We start from the raw sequence: 6,869 nt of genomic DNA, 5'->3' as shown, positions 1-6,869 counted from the left end.
TTTCTACAGATAGGAAAGGGACACATGCTACTCCCATCCTTTCCCAGCCAGCGGTAGGCATCTGAGACAACTTCAGAGTGGGCGGGGGACATACAGTGGGTGGTTTGTGAAGAACATATGGACAAAGAAAACAGGTGAATCTGATTTCTGGGACAACCTTTTCCCCACCCATAGAGGAAAATGCCACATGCCCCATGGCCCTTGATTATGTTTGAGGATAGTAATATTTGCGTTTTGGATCTAAGTTGCTCTACGTGATATGACAGACACTGAGAGAAATTATCCCACTAGAACTGAGAAAAGGATGGAAGTTTTGAGACTGTTGCAGTTACAGTAGGAAATGATTGCAGGATGGCCAGAAACTAGCCTAAGAAAACCATCCAAGAATCACAGGAAAAATAGAGAGGCTGGTCAGAGAGTAGAATCACAAATATTTTGGAGAATGAGCTGCTCAGCTCAAAACTGATTTTACTGGACAGAACTGAGTGCATTCCATTTTGGTAAAAGTATTAAGTTTCAAAAGCATAAGAAACTGTATCGACGTGCAGATAACCCATCTGTACACCCTAGCATTCCCCATTCTGGGGCACAATAACCAGACTTCCAGGTGCAAACACTTTGCAATTCTGCGCTTTAGGGCTTTCTCTGGACCATAAAACATACTCAGGTTGCAACACCACATAAAGTACTTTGGAGTTATTGCCTCCCTTTTACCCCCTAGAAGTCCTTCAAAAAAAGACTTGACTCGGAATAGACAGATAAACATTCGCATTTCCTAAGCTCTGAGGCAGAACAATTCTAAAGCATGTTCTACACTGTCTCCTAGAATCCCCAAGTAGTAGTGAGCCTTTATTGTCCATCGAAGTGACCTACGAAATAATACAGTTTTAATGGGTTTCCTTCTCATCCTTAAGCCACTTCCCTATTCCTCTTCCAGTGCTCCCAGTTATCACCTCTCTGAAAAACATTCTGATATTGAGAAAGCTTATTGGATAATGGAAGAAAAAGTCCATTATAGTGGATTTCTGGAAATGATAGAAAATCCCAGAGTACTTATTGGAGACTCTTGGATAGACTCAGCAGACCAGAAATCACACTTATGCCTAAACCTCTTGCAATCAGATTCCAAGAAATAAGGTACCAGTGAGAGAATTGATGCTCAAGGTTAGTGAAGAGTAAATGATTTATAGATCCCTTCTTCAAAAGTTTATCTGTCCTTGTCAAGGTCACATATAGTCCAGAGAATTTTAATATGATCATAAAATTATACTGGTTATTTTGATATTTTTAGAAAATAAGAAGTGAGTGTAGAAGAATGGAGAAGACAAGATTTGCCTTGATTTTAAAAGTAATGCTCAAAGAATGTTTCAAATTCTATAATGATGAGCTTAAAACAAAATCAGAATTATTTTTAAAAATAGATGCCTTGTGGCCATTTTTCTCAAAAAGTGGTAATAATTAATAAATAGCATTACAAATTAAACTAATTCCCTTTCTCAATAGATTCACTGACACAGTAGGAGAAAATTATCTGTATCCTGATTGCAAGGCAATTTAGTTTCTCATGATCTTCTCCTAAATAGGAAGAAATTGAGTGAATCTCCACTTAAAGATGATTGGAAAGTTGATGTGTATTATTCTAGCCAGGCGATACGTATTATGAGTATCAAACTTGGAAATACTAACATTTCGTACAGGATAATTGTCTGTTGGGGGGAGGCTTTCCAGTGCACTGTAAGTTGTTTATGAACATCCCTGGTCTGCCCCCAGTAGATGCCAGTAGCATTCTCCATCCCTGCCATGACAACCAAAACTATATCCAGACATTACCCAATGACCCGTGGGGTACAAAATCCATTTTGATTAGTGGGAGGTCTCTTTAGGCATGCCTAATATCTTTCCTAGGGAACATATTTTCACTAAATGTATATAAAATTTGCCAGTGATTTTGTGTAAAAGGACATTGTGAGGGAACAAAGATATAAATTTATCTCAACTGGCTAGTATTCAGACTCAGTGCAATGAATTTCTCATGGATAGTTATAAATTCCTACATTTAAATTCAAATAACAAATTTCATAGGTATAAGTTAAAGGAGACCTGTCTTGGGAAGAGTCTGATGATTTAAATTAATCATAAATTCAAATAATCCAAAAAAGTATTAAAAGCTTTTTAAAAAAATAATGCAAACTTAAGTGTCATTATTAGAAGAATAAGGTTCAAATCAGGGACGTTGATACAACCACTGTAATTTGAGAAGGTTTAAGAGACGTACTAAGATTTTGAGAATTTTAGCATCCGGATAAGTTGGGTAATAACCAAGGGAAACCAGAATGTTAAGAACAGAGAAGAAAAAGCCCAGGCAAGGATGGAGGGAAAGTGATAATCTTGGAAAGGCTGTCATGTGGAAGATAGAGTACATTCCATTTTGCACAGAGAAAACTAAAGAACTAGCAAGTGGGAACAATAGGAATCTAGAAATGAGAAACCACAACTACCCCACCATGAAATAGACTACTTTGCAAAATGAGCAACCAGTCCTTTAGTCATGGCTAGGTAATGCTTTGTCTGGGATATGGTAAAAGTGTAAAAATATTAGAACTATTAACTCAAACCTTTAAAATTATCTTAATTCTGAACTTATAATTTTATGTGAAATCTACTCTATTAGTAACTGCCCATAATATTTCTGTTATACTGTTAAGGAGGTAAACTTTATTTATTTATTTATTTTATCTTCTAGTAAAGTATCTAATTCTAACTAGGCAAAGCATTTAAATGTATTACATTTCAAAACTCTCTTGCCGCCGTCCTCGTTAGTATAGTGGTGAGTATCCCCGCCTGTCAAAACTCTCGCAAACTACAAATTGTTTCACCGCACTTTTCTTTTTTTAAAAGATTTTATTTATTTATTTTGAGAGTGCGTGAATTGGGGGGAGGAACAAAAGGAGAGGGATTCTCAGACAGACTCTACACCCAGCAGGGGGCCCGATGCGGGGCTTGATCCCAGGACCCTGAGATCATGACCAGAGCTGAAATCAAGAGTGGGATGCCTAACCACCTGAGCCACCCAGGTGCCCCTTATTAATAATCTTACTTATCTAAATAAACTTGGTATGATAGAGTGACTGCCCAAGGACTCACAGCTAATGAATTTCAAACCAGACTTCAGGCCCCAAAAATCAGGCCCTAAATTCTGATAACATTACTCTTTTATTTAACCGTGAAAACACGTTGTTCTAAACAGTAAATATCAGATCAGAAGTATTCAACAAAACTTATTATTTTTTTATTTATTTACTTACTTCTTTAAAGACTTCTTTTATTTGTTGCTATTTTTACTGGAGAATCAATATTGTGGCTCCACATACTATGTTTTTTTCAGGAAGTTATTTCGCACTCTTAAGCAGGGTTGATCAGTGGCATCTTAGAAACCATTACCATTTCTTTCACAGAACTGATTCAGGTAAGAAACTTTGGATGCTACCATTTGAATACCCATGTACCTCACCCAGAATTGCTGTCTTGTTTGAGGGAACATCACCCAATGATTGTGTAAGAAAACTTACACAAGCACAAGACATACTTATCATAGTTGGTCAAGAATCAGTCTCCTTGATAAAAGAGGCACTATCAAGAAGTGGGGAAAGCGTCTTCTTTGTATAAGCCTCATGGAGAACTATTTCCTCCTTTTCAATGAATTTAATTTTGAGGTCAATTAGGTGGGTTTTTCTGTTTGCTTATTTTTTGTTTTTTGTTTTTGTAGTCCATTTACCACTTTGGAATATTGATGACCTCCACAAGATGGATGCATTTTATGGACAGAGTCTTCTTTGCTGTGCGTTCGATATGTACAATGTATCTTCAAAATCCTTCATCAAGTATTCCAATCTTTGGAGAAGTTTGTCTTCAAATGAATATCATGTTGTTCCAAATAGTGGATATATGAGATGAACAGAGTGATTTACATATATTAGTACTCAATAAATATTTGAAGGTTGAACTTGTAAAAACAAAGCAAAATTAATTTTTATAAAAGTCAGATAGCTGAACAAGTTACAAAAAAAGATACTGCCTCTGTACATTTAAATGTATATGATACCTCCTGGATGCTTACTTAATCCTCACTGAACCATTTATCTTCAGTATTATTTTTATAACAAAGTTTTGTTTATATCCAAGTTCTGTTTTGTTGGTTTGGTTCTTAACATGTTAAGGAATTTTTGATGTCCTTTGAAGATTTGATGAGCCTAGTTAGACTCTCTTCCCAGGAAAATGCTTTTCTGAATATATCTGCCAAATTTTATTAATAAATATTGTTAGAGGTTATTAACCCCTGGGCTCTGGGGATCTATGTCCCACTGGTCAAGAATCCTTTATCTGTTTACTACTGGTAAATTTTATACTATTTATTTCATCATCTTTAAAAATTCTTACTTTTTTTTTTTTGGAAGATTTTATTTATTTGACAGAGAGAGAGAGAGAGAGATCACAAGTCAGCAGGCAGATAGAGAGTGGGAAACAGGCTCTCTGCCTAATGAGGGACTCGGTCCCAGGACCCTGAGATCATGACCTGAGCTGAAGGCAGAGGCCTAACCCACTGAGCCACCCAAGCACCCCTAAAAATTACCTTTTAAGGTAAGCTGTATAACATAATCTTTAACTTAGACATTGAGAAGAGGTAATTGTTTCCCTATTATATTTAAAAGTTATGAGTTAATAAGAAAGAAATAATATGTGTCTAGAACAAGGTAGGTATAAAATGGCCTAAACCCTCATGTTCAAACATTTTACTGTGAAAAAGGAAAAAAAGACCAAACTCATGCTTTCCTATCAGATTACTCTCAGAGGCCAGAGTTTTAAATCCATTGTCAGCTAACTATGGGACTGAAACTTACAGAAAGTAATTGAAGGATCATCTCATTTCCACAGTGACTTTGCTTTTGCAGGAAAACATAATTAGTGAGAGATGAAAAAGTATATTCCTTTATACACTTGTCTTTTGCATTTTTATTTTTCAAATAGCACAACCTGAACAAACATTTTTGACATGTTTTCTTGAATTCATTATTCTTATGGAAAAATAATAGCACACAAGGAGCCACCTTTTCTTTGCACTTAGTTGTGCAAGGCACATTAGTTCTTATTATCCTTACTACCCTGGGAGGTTGGTATTATTACCTTTTTCTTTTTAAAGAATTTACTTATTTATTTAAAAGAGAGAGAATTAGAGAGAGAGCACAAGAAGGGGAAGGGTCAGAGGGAGAACAGCAGACTCCCTGCTGGGCAGGGAGCCTGATGTGGGACTTGATCGGGACTCCAGGATCATGACCTGAGCCAACAGGCAGTTGCTTAACCAACTGAGCCACCCGGGTGCCCTACCCTTAATTTACTAATGCGAAAAGTGAGAGAAATGAGCTAACTCGTAGCTAGTAAATGATAGTATTGGAGTTTAATCACAGATTTACTTGAATTATTCTGCTTTTTATAGAGAAAATTGTATGTATGAAATCAGCATCTTCATGTTGTTCTTAATTACTTTTTATGAGTTTGCAGTTTCCTGGGCAGCAAGATGAACAGATGTAAACAAAAGTACAATTCATGCCTGTATCTTTAAGTCTATGAATGTAGATGCACTTAATGAATGTTAAGCTCCAGAAAAATAGAGGCAGTATTCTTCCCTTGCTTGTCTAAAGGGCAGGTTTTCCTTTCAAACTCAGTCTTCCTTACGGGGCCACTTTGTCCCAAAATGGTGCCGCAAATATATATATATATATTTTTAAATCAATAAATCCACAGTTGTATTAAGAAATATTTTATTAACAAAACAGTAAATTCCACTTGCTTAGCATTTCCAATAATGGATAAATTGGCCTTGCAACAGAAAAATCAAAACAAAACCTTTAAATACCCAATCACACAAAGTACTAGAAGGGTAGGGTTATGTGGCCTTCCTTTCATGTCTTGGGGACTGACCACCTCACACATTATTGTAGTATTTGTGTTTGTTTGTTTGTTTGTTTTTAAAGGCAACACATTACATGGATAAAAAAGAAGCATACTCAATCAGAAAAGTTACAGTCTAGACATGTAATCAAATTTATGCCAGGTAGTGTGAAATCCTGTTGACTGCAAACTATTCATGGAACCCGGATACATTTGGTATGAAGATATTTAGGATCTTATTCATGTCTTTTTTTTCTCTCTAGCTCATGTTCCTCTCTTTTCTTTCTCCATTCACAAAGAAAGAAAGAAGAAAAAAAGAAAAAAATGCTAGATTTTGTGTAGGCCAATAACATTAGAAGTATTTTTACTGACAATATTAGATTGCATCATTGCATGAAATTTTAAAATTTATGCTGGGAAGAAACAATGAAATCAATCCCAAACAACATTCTTCATAGATATACTGCTTAAAAATACCATTATTTATTTTCTACCAGATTTTGGAATCTTTCCAGATGGAAACTTGTTCAAGTTCAGTAGATCATATGGAAAAGCAACTGTTTCTTTTTAAATCTTCAAGATGTAAATTAGTGGTTTCATATTTACCTTCTTATTTCACTGGCTTTCCCTGAGTAAGACTGAATGAGAGGAAAAAAACAAAGACATGAATTCTTGAAGCTAGCAACTTAAAAAAAAGAAGAAGAAAATCTGAAATACAAGATATGGATACTAAATTTTAGTTTTAAACCTCTACTTTCTGGGCCATGAAAAGACTTTAAGACTTTTCACACACCACAATTACTTGGCAACCATAGATAGTGGTGATTTGCTATAAATTATACATATTTCTAAGGTGCTGTATGTCTGAAATCCAGGCCACTTCTTGGCTTTTTTCATCATCTAAAGTATCACAAAAGATGTTT

Source organism: Mustela nigripes, chromosome 7, assembly GCF_022355385.1.
Source record: "Mustela nigripes isolate SB6536 chromosome 7, MUSNIG.SB6536, whole genome shotgun sequence".
Taxonomy (NCBI): Eukaryota; Metazoa; Chordata; class Mammalia; order Carnivora; family Mustelidae; genus Mustela; species Mustela nigripes.
This window is presented reverse-complemented; position numbering follows the sequence as displayed.